The sequence below is a fragment of the Rhipicephalus microplus genome, unplaced genomic scaffold (assembly GCF_043290135.1).
Source record: "Rhipicephalus microplus isolate Deutch F79 unplaced genomic scaffold, USDA_Rmic scaffold_598, whole genome shotgun sequence".
Classification (NCBI taxonomy): Eukaryota; Metazoa; Arthropoda; class Arachnida; order Ixodida; family Ixodidae; genus Rhipicephalus; species Rhipicephalus microplus.
In genome coordinates, this window is record NW_027465157.1 from 1 (window position 1) to 15,000 (window position 15,000).

A 15,000-nucleotide genomic window follows, 5' to 3' on the forward strand; every position below is an offset into this window, starting at 1 on the left:
TAGCCCCGCTCGCAGAGGCTTCTCGCCGGCCAACCCGCCGCCGCGGGACCAACCCGGACAGCAGGAGACGACAAGCTTGCCCAGCGGGTTCTCCGCTCCGTTTCCGGAGGGCGTCATCGTTCGGGCCTCCCGACAACCGGGAGAAGCCCATGGGGCCTGGACGGGGTGACGAACTTTTCGTGCACGGCGTGGTATAACTCCCGCGTGCCGTCTCCGAAGAGACGGGCAGGTCACCTCCACTGCCGGACTCAAAGTCGTGCTTGTTCCCTTTGACCCGCGTCCGTCGCGGCGTCCTACCGGCGGTGGGAAGTGCGCACCCCGGAGACCGCGTCTGCGTGCCAGCAGCCGGAACAGTCCCCCGAAGGGGACCGTTTACCTGACGCCGCCGGCTCCGCGATCGTCCGGAGACTGAATCCCACCGCTTTCGAGCTTCGAGGGCCCACCCGTTTTACTCTAAGCGGTTTCACGTACTCTTGAACTCTCTCTTCAAAGTTCTTTTCAACTTTCCCTCACGGTACTTGTGAACTATCGGTCTCTCGGTCGTATTTAGCCTTAGATGGAGTTTACCACCCACTTAGGGCTGCACTCTCAAGCAACCCGACTCACGGGAGGCTCCATCCCGGGCGCGCAACGGCGGAGACGGGCCTGGCACCCACTCTGGGACAAGCCCCTGTCAGGGGGACTTGCACCGTCGCAAACACCCGAGAACGTCGCCTCCCATACACCACATTTCCCGACCGCCTGCAAGGACGGGGGATTCGGTGCTGGGCTCGGTCCCGTTTCGCTCGCAGCTACTCGGGGAATCCCTGTTGGTTTCTTTTCCTCCGCTTAGTGATATGCTTAAATTCAGCGGGTTGTCTCGCCTGATCTGAGGTCGACAGCGGATACATTCGCTTCCATCAACTTCCTGCACGACCGCGTGCGCTCGCCCTACCAAGTGCGCCCGCAACCCTGTACAGGGCCACTTCTTCACAAGGCTGGCAATCGGCTTCCCCGCTGCACGCGTGCGGCGCACAACCGGTGTGACGTGGAAGTGACGGGACACGTTCGTAAACCCATCGCGAACCGAGTACGACGCCCTACCAAGTGCGCCCGCAACCCTGTACAGGGTCACATCTTCACAAGGCTGGCAAGCGGCATTCCGCTGCGCGCGTGCGTCGTCCGAGCAGTTGCGTGATAAACGACCGTGTCGAAAGCCCAAACACCGCCGAGGCCAGTCGCCGCCGCCGCAAGGGCAGCCACGCAGCCTGGCGAGAGGCATCGTCTCGTGTAGCGTCGCCCCCGCCCCAACTGGAGTGGCCCAGTTTTTTGAACGGGACGGGAACTGCGAAGCACTTAGACCGACGGCGGACTACGACGAGAACGCCTTAAGCTTCGCCAACGTTTCGCCAACTCGTGCGGGAGACTTTTTCCGCTTCGCGGCAAGTCGTCGCGCCGTGCTCTCCGCATCAACCGCGTACGCAGCGAACCGCAAACGTCGGGCGCAGCCTCCTCACCTCCCTGCGCTTTGCGCGCGAACGTTCCCTGTTCGCGCGGCAAAGCCTGGAGGAGGCACGGCCCCGCAGCGTGTTCGAGCGCCCGGTCTACGGGACACCCTGCTTACTTCGAGGGCAACAAGCGCAACGCAAGGCTGCGATCTCGCGCACTTTGCGCACGGCTGGAGAAGCTTTGCTGGCCGGCTTTCGCTCCTCGTGTTTACCGTGCGTTAAAGTTGCGCGTCCGTGGCTCTCGCAGCTCTTGCGCGCCCGGTCGCAGAGAGGAGTACGCAACCTCGACCGCACTTTCCCTGCAGGCTTCCTTCCGACTCGAAGTCCTGCGGCGGTCTCAACGAGGTGCCACATCCTCAATGCAGTCGGTCGCCCCCGTTTCGGTTGGGCTCTGGCACGACGGTCGCCACCGTCTCGCCCTTGAGTGGCCGCTGTTGGCGCTCGCTGTGAGGTGTTCAGCGTGCTGTCCGTGTTGCCGACGCGGTCAAAACGAGTCGACGGCTCACGTTCCCTTGTGCGCCGAAGGCTCTCTTGATATGTGATCCGACCCTCAGACAGACGAAGCCAAGGGAAGACCCAAGGCCGCAATGTGCGTTCAAAGAATCAGTGCTCAGTGTGTCCTGCAATTCACACCAAGTCTCGCAGCTGGCTGCGTTCTTCATCGACCCGAGAACCGAGTGATCCACCGCTTAGAGTCGTGAAAAAGTGTTTGTTCAATTCCGTACAGTCAAAACCAAACGTTTCTGGCACTCGGCCAAACAGTGGCCAAGAAGGGCGCTTTTCAGCGCACGCTTGGACTCCAAAACTCTGCCGCGCCTTTTTCGGCTGCCGCAAATCGAGCAAACGGTGTGTTTCGGACGGCGTTTCGCTTCCGCTACTTGCGAGTGCTTTCGTGGTCCACCCCTCTATAAATACTCGGGAGGCGTCGAAGCCGGTTCTCCAAGCCGGACCCGTAGGTATCGTTGTGTGCTCGCTCTCATTGGCCCGCCTAACCAGAAAATGCCTGCGGTACACCCATTTGGATAAGAGTGCACGCAGATGCGGGCCTCGACGGCTACACATTTCCTCGGGCGGCCGCCTCCCGGCCTCCGTGGAGCGCGGGATGCACGGTCCCATCGACAAGCCTCTCCCGTTTTTACCGTGGCGTCGCGGTTCACCACGGCGGGCGGGTCGGTCTCCTCCGCATAAAAAGGGGGACCCCCGCTTTTTGTTCCACGAAATCGCACAAGCTTTTTTCGCATCCACGGTTTGCCACCGCACACCAAAATGCCGATCCGGCTGCCTACTTTAGCCAACAGGTGGAGCCAGGCGCGCCGTACTTGCGCGGCACTTCCCACGTCCACCGAAGTCGGTGCCAAGGACCACTTTCGGCGCCGGAGCCGCGTACGAGCCTACTCGAGGCGGAAGAACGAAGCCAGCAAGGGCCTGGCCGCAAGTGCGTTCAATTGTCGGGACGTCCAAGTCCCTCGTTCTTCCGTGCTTCCTCTTTCGGCAAGTCGTTGCGGCACCTTCCCAAAGCGCGCAGACCCGCTAATCGCGACGAGCGCGACGTGGCCGTGCCGCCTTTCCCTCGGCAGCAAGCAAAACGCCTGGCAACGTCGACGCTCCCCTAACCGCGATCTCGCACCGTGTTTCGTGTGGCGAATTCAAAAGCCGGCCGGCGCTGCTGCAACCATTACGGTCGGTACGCATACGCCGCGGAGGGCGGGACGGTCATCGGAGCGTGCGGTTCCTCCATCGAGTACTGCGCACCTCGGCCGTCGCATCGCCGTGCCATGACCGGCCGCGCGTCAACGCGAACCGGTGCCAGCGAGATCCCTCGCCTGCAAGAACCGACCGGCAGCCTCCGTCACCCGAGGACGCGGAGGCGCTTGCCGCGGACGGCGGGACGGTATGCACTGGTGCACAGCGGACCCGTCACATCGCCAGTTCCTTGACCGACCGCCGACGCTTGTGCCGTTCCTCTCGTACTTGGCAGTCGCCGCGCGATTGTCGGGTCTCGTTCTTGCACGCTCGAACGGTCGGGAGGGCACTCGGCTGGCGTTTCGGGAACGCGCAGCCTCGCCTTCTACCGACGTAACCACGACTCGCCGTTCGCGCTCCGCCGCTCCTGTTTACAGTACTAGGTGGTCCCGCAGCGGTCGGGTCGCGCATTTCGAGCGCTTCGAGCCACGGTGCAGTGGCGGGTCGAAAGCCGACCTATGAGTGCGTTGCGCCGTTTGTACCCGCGTCCGCCACCTGGCCGACCGTCCAAGGTCGCGGTGTTGGCGTCCGCTGGGCGCAACAATTTGTCACGGGGTGCCGCTCCACATTCAGGCAGCCCCGTGGGGAAAAGCCGACCCCGCGTCCAAACGGGGTCAGCGGCAGAAAGTGTCGGGCGCAGACGCAGCTGAGGCGCTCACCCTTCACAATCCGTTAATGATCCTTCCGCAGGTTCACCTACGGAAACCTTGTTACGACTTTTACTTCCTCTAAATGATCAAGTTTGGTCATCTTTCCAACAGACCGGCGCAACCGAAAGGCCGCGCCGGACATCGGTCCGAAGACCTCACTAAATCATTCAATCGGTAGTAGCGACGGGCGGTGTGTACAAAGGGCAGGGACGTAATCAACGCGAGCTTATGACTCGCGCTTACTGGGAATTCCTCGTTCAAGGGGAACAATTGCAAGCCCCTATCCCAATCACGAAAGAAGTTCCACGGGTTACCCAGTCTTTTCAGACAGGGATAAAGACACGCTGCTTCCTTCAGTGTAGCGCGCGTGCGGCCCCGGACATCTAAGGGCATCACAGACCTGTTATTGCTCTGTTTCGTGCGGCTAGGAGCCGCTTGTCCCTCTAAGAAGGTTGTAAGGTGCTGGGAACCCCGCACCTATTTAATAGGCTAGAGTCTCGTTCGTTATCGGAATTAACCAGACAAATCGCTCCACCAACTAAGAACGGCCATGCACCACCATCCACCGAATCAAGAAAGAGCTCTCAATCTGTCAATCCTCCCAGTGTCCGGGCCGGGTAAGTTTTCCCGTGTTGAGTCAAATTAAGCCGCAGGCTCCACTCCTGGTGGTGCCCTTCCGTCAATTCCTTTAAGTTTCAGCTTTGCAACCATACTTCCCCCGGAACCCAAATACTTTGGTTTCCCGGAAGCTGCCCGCCGAGTCATTTGAGTAACTCAGGCGGATCGCTGGTTGGCATCGTTTATGGTCAGAACTAGGGCGGTATCTGATCGCCTTCGAACCTCTGACTTTCGTTCTTGATCAATGAAAACATTCTTGGCAAATGCTTTCGCAGTAGTTCGTCTTGCGACGGTCCAAGAATTTCACCTCTAGCGCCGCAATACGAATGCCCCCGTCCGTCCCTCTTAATCATTACCTCGTATTCCAAAAACCAACAGAACAGAAACGAGGTCTTGTTCTATTATTCCATGCAAGTTTATTCAGGCGACTCGCCTGCGTTGAGCACTCTAATTTTTTCAAAGTAAAAGCACCGGCCATCTCGAGGCACACAATGAAGTGCACCAAGAAAGAACCGGCATGATGTTCAGTCCGAGCCGTCGCATCGGGTAGATGCACTACTCGTCTGGAACTGAGATCCAACTACGAGCTTTTTAACCGCAGCAGCTTTAGTATACGCTATTGGAGCTGGAATTACCGCGGCTGCTGGCACCAGACTTGCCCTCCAATTGATCCTCGTTAAAGGATTTAGAGTGTACTCATTTCAATTACGGGGCCTCAAAAGAGTCCCGTATTGTTATTTTTCGTCACTACCTCCCCGTGCCGGGAGTGGGTAATTTGCGCGCCTGCTGCCTTCCTTGGATGTGGTAGCCGTTTCTCAGGCTCCCTCTCCGGAATCGAACCCTGATTCTCCGTTACCCGTAACAACCATGGTAAGCAAGTAACCTACCATCGAAAGTTGATAAGGCAGACACTTGAAAGAAACGTCGCCGGCTCGTGGCCATGCGATCAGCACAAAGTTATCCAGAGTCACCACACAATACGGGCCGAAACCCGATCGATCTTGGTCTAATAAAAGCACCCGTTACCCAAAGGGCTCCAGGCTCACTGCATGTATTAGCTCTAGAATTGCCACAGTTATCCAAGTAGGAAGAAACGATCTAAGGAACCATAACTGATTTAATGAGCCATTCGCGGTTTCGCCTTATTTCGGCATGTACTTAGACATGCATGGCTTAATCTTTGAGACAAGCATATGATTACTGGCAGGATCAACCAGGTAATCGTTCGACTGCGCGTCCGTCCTCGCCCTCGGCGGGCCGGACGCAGTCTGTGTGCGGCGGAGGCCACCTTCAGGCGCCCCAACACGCTTATTTTGCACTCCGAGATGACGGCGTTCGAGCTCGCTACGGCACAACCTTCCCGAAAGACGAGTGGGAGCCGTGCGGCAAGAAGCACGTTCATGCTCGCTCTTTTTCGTTGCATCGACTCGGTCGCGCCGTGCGGGTTGCCCAAGCCCGCTGCACTGTCGGTGGACCGGCCGGAACTAGCAACGGAGCCGAGACTGCAAAGCCGCCAGACGACGGGTCACGCCCGCGTCTTCGGCGCTTTCGCATCTGAATCGCCCGAGGACGACACGGAACACACCTCGATATCGTGGTAAAACGGCACCGTCCGACAACCAGCCCCTAACGCATCAAGCGGATGAGGCTGCAGACGACTGCCGTGGATTCCCCTGGAGCAGACCCGAGGACACGCTTGACGAGGCCGAAGCCCGCCGCATATCAGACACCCGGTCGCTTTCGCGTACGCCGCTCACGAGAACCCCCACATAATAGCAGCGATAAGTACCCAGACCTCCTTGGGCCCTAATACGAGCGTACTCGAGAAAATTTCACCGCGGGTGTGCCCCGAAACGTGTGGCATGTTGAGCGTGCCACAAGTCTACGTCGCTCTCAAACCCGCCGAGGTCGTAGAATTTGCGACCCTACTCACGAAATTCCCACCGAGGATACGGCCGCAAACGTACCGCACCTTGGGTAGGCCACGAGTTTGTGCAACACTACGCTGACGGCACAGCACCGAGGTCGTGCGCGCACGCACGGGAAAATTCCGCCGCGGTTTCTGCCGAAAACGTGAGGCACCACGACTCTCCGCAAGTTCGCGTCGACTGCGAAAGACCGAAGTCGTGAACGACGTGTCCGCTACTCGCCGCCGACACGCTGGACACCAAACGTACAACGACTCGACGGCGTCGTAGAGGCCCACGACGCGGTTTTCCTTAACGACGTCTCGGCGTGGCACCGACAGGTTAGAACGGCCGACCAACGTTCCCTGTCCGCCGTTCGGCTCAGTCGAAGGGCTCGGCGACTTCGGCAACGCTGCGAAGCCGCACGGTGACGCACGCCATGTCCCCATTTTTTTTTTCTTTCTGCGTCTGCCGGGGTGCCCCTATAATAGCAGCGATAAGCACCCAGACCGCCGTGGGTCGCTCGCCCCGGCTGACGTGGTTTTTCGTACTCCTGCGGCGGTCGCCGTCAAGCACGTCCAAATACGCTACTTTCGTGGGCGCATTCACGCTCTTTCGCTTCGCCGGAGTGCCAGCACTCACTCTGCCAAAAACGGCGAACATCCGAGCGGCGGTTCCCACTTTTGCGTCGGCGTCGCAAACCCCGCCCCGGCAGACGAGGTTTGCCGTACTCGTGCGACGGTGGCCGGCGGGCACGTCGAAAGACGCCGATATCGTGCGCGAATTGGCGCACCTTGGCTTCACCGGAGTGCCGCCACTGACTCCTCCAAAAACGGCGAAGATCCGAGCGGCGCTTCCCACTTTCGCATCGGCGTCCCGAACTCCGCCCCGGCTGACGCGGTTTACCGTACTCGTGCGACGGTCGCCGGCGAGCACGTGGAAAGACGCCGATATCGTGCCCGAATCGGCTCCGTTCGGCTTCGCCGGAGTGCCAGCACTGGCTCGGCGAAAGACGACGAACATCCGAGCGACGGTTCTCACTATTGCGTACGCGTCGCAAACCCCGCCCCGGCAGACGCACTTTGCCGTACTCGTGCGACGGTCGCCGGCGAGCACGTAGAAAGACGCCGATATCGTGCCGGAATCGGCCCCGTTTGGCTTCGCCGGAGTGCCAGCACTCACTCGGCCACAAACGGCGAACATCCGAGCGGCGGTTCCCACTTAGCCGTCGGCGTCCCGAACTCCGCCCCGGCAGACGCGGTTGCCGAGCTCGTGCGACTAGCGACCGCGAAGCCGTCTCGCGACGCCGCTTTCGTGCGCGGCTCCCACTGCGACCTGGGTCACCCGAGGTCGACGAGCAAAAAAGAATGTCGAAAAAAATTTTTTTTTTTTTTGCGTCTGCCGGGGTGCCCCTATAATAGCAGCGATAAGCACCCAGACCGCCATGGGTCGCTCGCCCCGGCTGACGTGGTTTTTCGTTTTCCTGCGGTGGTCGTCGTCAAGCACGTCCAAACACGCCACTTTCGTGGGCGCATTCGCGCTCTTTCGCTTCGCCGGAGTGCCAGCACTCACTCTGCCAAAAACGGCGAACATCCGAGCGGCGGTTCCCACTTTTGCGTCGGCGTCGCAAACCCCGCCCCGGCAGACGAGGTTTGCCGTACTCGTGCGACGGTGGCCGGCGGGCACGTCGAAAGACGCCGATATCGTGCGCGAATTGGCGCACCTTGGCTTCACCGGAGTGCCGCCACTGACTCCTCCAAAAACGGCGAAGATCCGAGCGGCGCTTCCCACTTTCGCATCGGCGTCCCGAACTCCGCCCCGGCTGACGCGGTTTACCGTACTCGTGCGACGGTCGCCGGCGAGCACGTGGAAAGACGCCGATATCGTGCCCGAATCGGCTCCGTTCGGCTTCGCCGGATTGCCAGCACTGGCTCGGCGAAAGACGACGAACATCCGAGCGACGGTTCTCACTATTGCGTACGCGTCGCAAACCCCGCCCCGGCAGACGCACTTTGCCGTACTCGTGCGACGGTCGCCGGCGAGCACGTAGAAAGACGCCGATATCGTGCCGGAATCGGCCCCGTTTGGCTTCGCCGGAGTGCCAGCACTCACTCGGCCACAAACGGCGAACATCCGAGCGGCGGTTCCCACTTAGCCGTCGGCGTCCCGAACTCCGCCCCGGCAGACGCGGTTGCCGAGCTCGTGCGACTAGCGACCGCGAAGCCGTCTCGCGACGCCGCTTTCGTGCGCGGCTCCCACTGCGACCTGGGTCACCCGAGGTCGACGAGCAAAAAAGAATGTCGAAAAAAATTTTTTTTTTTTTTTTGCGTCTGCCGGGGTGCCCCTATAATAGCAGCGATAAGCACCCAGACCGCCATGGGTCGCTCGCCCCGGCTGACGTGGTTTTTCGTTTTCCTGCGGTGGTCGTCGTCAAGCACGTCCAAACACGCCACTTTCGTGGGCGCATTCGCGCTCTTTCGCTTCGCCGGAGTGCCAGCACTCACTCTGCCAAAAACGGCGAACATCCTAGTGGCGGTTCCCACTTTTGCGTCGGCGTCGCCAACCCCGCCCCGGCATACGCGGTTTGCCGTACTCGTGCGGCGGTGGCCGGCGGGCACGTCGAAAGACACCGATATCGTGCGCGAGTCGATGCTTCTTGGTCTCGCAGGAGGGCCGCCACTCACTCCTGCAAAAACGGCGAAGATCCGAGCGGCGCTTCCCACTTTTTCGTCGGCGTCGCAAACCTCGCCCCGGCAGACGCGCTTTGCCGTACTCGTGCGACGGTCGCCGGCGAGCACGTCGAAATACGCCGATATCGTGCCCGAATCGGCCCCGTTTCGCTTCGCCGGAGTGCCAGCACTCGCTCGGCCAAAGACGACGAACATCCGAGCGACGGTTCCCACTATTGCGTACGCGTCGCGAACCCCGCCCCGGCAGACGCGGTTTGCCGTACTCGTGCGGCGGTGGCCGGCGGGCACGTCGAAAGACGCCGATATCGTGCACGAATTGGCGCTCCTTGGCTTCACCGGAGTGCCAGCACTCACTCGGCCAAAAACGGCGAACATCCGAGCAGCGGTACCCACTTAGCCGTCGGCATCCCGAACTCCGCGCCGGCTGACGCGGTTGCCGAGCTCGTGCGACTAGCGACCGCGAACGCGTCTCGCGACGCCGCTTTCGTGCGCGGCTCCCATTGCGACCTGGGTTACCCGAGCTCGACCAGCAAAAAAGAAGGTCGAAAATTTTTTTTTTTTTCTGCGTCTGCCGGGGTGCCCCTATAATAGCAGCGATAAGCACCCAGACCGCCGTGTGTCGCTCGCCCCGGCTGACGTGGTTTTTCGTACTCCTGCAGCGGTCGCCGTCACGCACGTCCAAATACGCCACTTTCGTGGGCGCATTCGCGCTCTTTCGCGTCGCCGGAGTGCCAGCACTCACTCTGCCAAAAACGGCCAACATCCGAGCGGCGGTTCCCACTTTTGCGTCGGCGTCGTAAACCCCGCCCCGGCAGACGCGGTTTGCCCTACTCGTGCGACGGTCGCCGGCGAGCGCGTCGAAAGACGCCGATATCGTGCGCTAATTGGCGCTCCCTGGCTTCTCCGGAGTGCCGCCACTCACTCCTCCAAAAACGGCGAAGATCCGAGCGGCGTTCTCCACTTTCGCATCGGCGTCCCGAACTCCGCCCGGGCTGACGCGGTTTACCGTACTCGTGCGACGGTCGCCGGCGGGCACGTCGAAAGACGCCGATATCGTGCCGTAATCGGCCCCGTTTGGCTTCGCCCGTGTGCCAGCACTCACTCGGCCAAAAACGGCGAACATCCGAGCAGCGTTTCCCACTTTCGCATCGGCGTCCCGAAGCCCGCCCCGGCAGACGCGGTTTGCCCTACTCGAGCGACGGTCGCCGGCGATCACGTCGAAAGGCGCCGAATTCGTGCACGAATCGATGCTTCTTGGTCTCGCAGGAGGGCCGCCACTCACTCCTGCAAAAACGGCGAAGATCCGAGTTGCGCTTCCCACTTTTTCGTCGGCGTCCCGAACTACGCCCCGGCTGACGCGGTTTACCGTACTCGTGCGACGGTCGCCGGCGGGCACTTCAAAATACGCCGATTTCGTGGGCGCATTCACGCTGTTTCGCTTCCCCGGAGTGCCAACACTCACTCTGCCGAAAGCGGCGATCATCCGAGCGGCGGTTCCCACTTTTGCGTCGGCTTCGCAAACGGCGCCCCGGCAGACGCGCTCGTGCGACGTACTCGTGCGACGGTCGCCGGCGAGCACGTCGAAAGACGCCGATATCGTGCTCGAATCGACCCCGTTTCGCTTCGCCGGAGTGCTGCCAGTCACGGCGCAGAAAACGGCGAACAAGTGTTTTTTTTTTTTTTTTTCCTAGAATTTGTGTTATAGAAGGCACATTTGATATCGGACGATAATTTTCAACTTTATCACGCGCACCGATTTTCGTGTAGAGGTTTGCAAGTTTATGGGAATTTCTCCACTTGGAATAATGCGATTTAGTAGTACTACGAGAACTTCATGGATGTACTCAAGGGTACGGGGCAAGTCAGTTACGTCAACACCTGCAGATTTTTTACACTTCAAACTGAAAATTGTTGGTTGTGAGTCCTCGTGTGATATTAAAGGCCGATTCGCTAACACATAGAACAAAGAAAGAAAGGAAGAAAAAACGCCCGCGCTCGCTCAAGAAACCTGGGTTCGCAACAAGTGGCAACAACAAGCAACCGAGCGAGTGCGCCAAAACCCGTGGCGGCCGAACAAACGCGAAGTCCCAACCGCGTCAGCCGGGGCGGCACGGGACAGGAAAAATCACTTCAGCCGGGGCGGCGGGGCACCGAATAAACCTCGTCACCTCGTCGCAGGATAAAAGAGGAAACAAAAAGTCTAAACAGCGTCTGCTGGAGCGAATGCGTAATAAAACAACAACAACAACAAAAAAAAAAAACACCCGCGCTCAAGAAGTCTGCAATCACCACAAAAGGCGACTGTGACCGAGCAGCGTCAGCCGGGGCCGTGCGGAAACGGAAAAACCGCGACTACCGGGGCGTCGAGGCACCGAAAAATCCACTTCAGCCGCGGCGAAAAAAAAAAACAAAAAGAAAGACGGAGGGGGGGGGGGGAACCACGTCTGCCGGGGCGAAGGAAAAAAAAAAAACGCGTCTGCCGGGGCGAGCCCGGGTGCGGCACCACCGGGAAAACTGTGGCAAACAGACATGGCGATCGAGTGAGTGGGCCGCCAGCCAGGCTCAGCCAAAAAGTGCAAAGTCCGAACTGCGTCAGCCGGGGCGGCAAAAACCACGTCAGCCGGGGCGGCGCAAAAAACCGCGTCTGCCGGGGCGGCACGAAACCGCGTCAGCCGGGGCGGCGCGAAAACTGCGTCAGCCGGGGCGAAAGAAAAAAAAAAAAAAAACGCGTCTGCCGGGGCGAGCCCGGGTGCGGCACCACCGGGAAAACTGTGGCAAACAGACATGGCGATCGAGTGAGTGGGCCGCCAGCCAGGCACAGCCGAAAAGTGCAAAGTCCGAACCGTGTCAGCCGGGGCGGCAAAAAACCGCGTCAGCCGGGGCGGCGCAAAAAACCGCGTCTGCCGGGGCGGCACGAAACCGCGTCTGCCGGGGCGGCGCGAAAACTGCGTCAGCCGGGGCGAGCCCGGGTGCGGCACCACCGGGAAAACTGTGGCAAACAGACATGGCGATCGAGTGAGTGGGCCGCCAGCCAGGCTCAGCCAAAAAGTGCCAAGTCCGAACTGCGTCAGCCGGGGCGGCAAAAAACCGCGTCAGCCGGGGCGGCGCAAAAAACCGCGTCTGCCGGGGCGGCGCGAAAACCGCGTCTGCCGGGGCGGCGCGAAAACTGCGTCAGCCGGGGCGAAAGAAAAAAAAAACGCGTCTGCCGGGGCGAGCCCGGGTGCGGCACCACCGGGAAAACTGTGGCAAACAGACATGGCGATCGAGTGAGTGGGCCGCCAGCAAGGCTCAGCCAAAAAGTGCTAAGTCCGAACTGCGTCAGCTGGGGCGGCAAAAAACCGCGTCTGCCGGGGCGGCACGAAACCGCGTCAGCCGGGGCGGCGCGAAAACCGCGTCTGCCGGGGCGGCACGAAACCGCGTCAGCCGGGGCGGCGCGAAAACTGCGTCAGCCGGGGCGAGCCCGGGTGCGGCACCACCGGGAAAACTGTGGCAAACAGACATGGCGATCGAGTGAGTGGGCCGCCAGCCAGGCACAGCCGAAAAGTGCTAAGTCCGAACTGCGTCAGCCGGGGCGGCAAAAACCGCGTCAGCCGGGGCGGCGCGAAAACCGCGTCTGCCGGGGCGGCACGAAACCGCGTCAGCCGGGGCGGCGCGAAAACTGCGTCAGCCGGGGCGAGCCCGGGTGCGGCACCACCGGGAAAACTGTGGCTAACAGACATGGCGATCGAGTGAGTGGGCCACCAGCCAGGCTCAGCCAAAAAGTGCTAAGTCCGAACTGCGTCAGCCGGGGCGGCAAAAACCGCGTCAGCCGGGGCGGCGCAAAAAACCGCGTCTGCCGGGGCGGCACGAAACCGCGTCAGCCGGGGCGGCGCGAAAACTGCGTCAGCCGGGGCGAAAGAAAAAAAAAAAACGCGTCTGCCGGGGCGAGCCCGGGTGCGGCACCACCGGGAAAACTGTGGCAAACAGACATGGCGATCGAGTGAGTGGGCCGCCAGCCAGGCACAGCCGAAAAGTGCCAAGTCCGAACTGCGTCAGCCGGGGCGGCAAAAAACCGCGTCAGCCGGGGCGGCGCAAAAAACCGCGTCTGCCGGGGCGGCACGAAACCGCGTCAGCCGGGGCGGCGCGAAAACTGCGTCAGCCGGGGCGAGCCCGGGTGCGGCACCACCGGGAAAACTGTGGCAAACAGACATGGCGATCGAGTGAGTGGGCCGCCAGCCAGGCTCAGCCAAAAAGTGCCAAGTCCGAACTGCGTCAGCCGGGGCGGCGCAAAAAACCGCGTCTGCCGGGGCGGCGCGAAAACCGCGTCTGCCGGGGCGGCGCGAAAACTGCGTCAGCCGGGGCGAAAGAAAAAAAAAACGCGTCTGCCGGGGCGGCAAAAAACCGCGTCTGCCGGGGCGGCACGAAACCGCGTCAGCCGGGGCGGCGCGAAAACCGCGTCTGCCGGGGCGGCACGAAACCGCGTCAGCCGGGGCGAGCCCGGGTGCGGCACCACCGGGAAAACTGTGGCAAACAGACATGGCGATCGAGTGAGTGGGCCGCCAGCCAGGCACAGCCGAAAAGTGCTAAGTCCGAACTGCGTCAGCCGGGGCGGCAAAAACCGCGTCAGCCGGGGCGGCGCAAAAACCGCGTCTGCCGGGGCGAATGCAAAAAAAACAAAGAAAAAAGCCCGCGCTTAATCAAAAGAAAACAAAGAAAAAAGCTTGCGCTTAATCAAAAGAAAACAAACAAAAAAAGTTCGCGCTTAAGCCTGGCGGTGGAACCACCGGGGCAAACAGACCTGGCGATCGAGTGAGTGGGCCGCCAGCCGGGGTGAGCCAAAAAGTGCAAAGTCGGAACCGCGTCAGCCGGGGCGGCGCGAAAACCGCGTCAGCCGGGGCGGCGCAAAAACTGCGTCAGCCGGGGCGGCACGGAAAAACGAAAACCGCGTCAGCCGGGGCGGCACGGAAAAACGAAAACCACGTCAGCCGGGGCGACATCAAAATGAGGAAAAAAAAAAAAAACTGCCTTAGGACACCTGCGTACACTTTCATGCGTTTGGGCATATCTCTCTGTAACACGCGCGCCCCTCGTTACGCGCGGCACTCTGTTTTCTCCGACACCCATATTTCGGCGGCATGTGGCACGCGCGCCCGTCCCTACGCACGGCACACCGCAGTGCTTTCTCGATATTTTTCTTTTCCTCCAACACCGTCATCTATAGGCTTTTAGTGACCTGTTGCTCGTGGCAAAAGTTCGCTAGCTCTGACACCTCTTGCATGCGCACCGTTTTTGCGCACGGTGCTATGCCGCAAAGCACGGCAGTCGCATGCGTTTCTCTCAGGCACCTCTTTTTTGACACAACGCTGTGGTGCTTAGAAACACACCCGCCGCTTTTGCGCACAGAACTCCACCGTACAGCACGGTAGTCACGTTTGTTCCACACGAACAGCAGTGTGCATCGTGCTACGACACTTTGAAAGCTTTTTCTTCCGAGTCTCGACCGCGCTGTTCCTTTCGTACTTGGCGCGGTTTTGGGACCAGCTTTGTTTTAAACCCCTACTGCGCGCCGTTCCTTTCGTACTTGGCGCGGTTCAGGGTTTGTTTCGAGCCCTTAGCCGCGCTGTTCCCTCCGTACTTGGCGCGGTTTAGGGTCGAGCTTTGTCTCGAGCCCTCTCCGCGCCGTTCCTTCCGTACTTGGCGCGGTTTAGGGTTTGTTTCGAGCCCTTAGCCGCGCTGTTCCCTCCGTACTTGGCGCGGTTTAGGGTTTGTTTCGAGCCCTTAGCCGCGCTGTTCCCTCCGTACTTGGCGCGGTTTAGGGTCGAGCTTTGTCTCGAGCCCTCTCCGCGCCGTTCCTTCCGTACTTGGCGCGGTTTAGGGCCGAGCTTTGTCTCGAGCCCCTACCGCGCGGTTCCTTTCGTACTTTGCG

The 15,000-nt window shown here is 60.7% G+C and overlaps 2 non-coding genes across 2 annotated transcripts; both read right to left on the reverse strand.

Annotated features, from left to right (window-relative positions):
- Positions 1-2,031: 2,031 nt before the first annotated feature.
- LOC142795269 (5.8S ribosomal RNA) lies at positions 2,032-2,184 on the reverse strand. Its single transcript, XR_012892905.1, has one exon. It is a non-coding gene; the product is annotated as a 5.8S ribosomal RNA (ribosomal RNA).
- A 1,719-nt stretch (positions 2,185-3,903) lies between these two features.
- On the reverse strand, positions 3,904-5,718 carry LOC142795275 (small subunit ribosomal RNA). Its single transcript, XR_012892910.1, has one exon. It is a non-coding gene; the product is annotated as a small subunit ribosomal RNA (ribosomal RNA).
- Between the last annotated feature and the right edge of the window lie 9,282 nt (positions 5,719-15,000).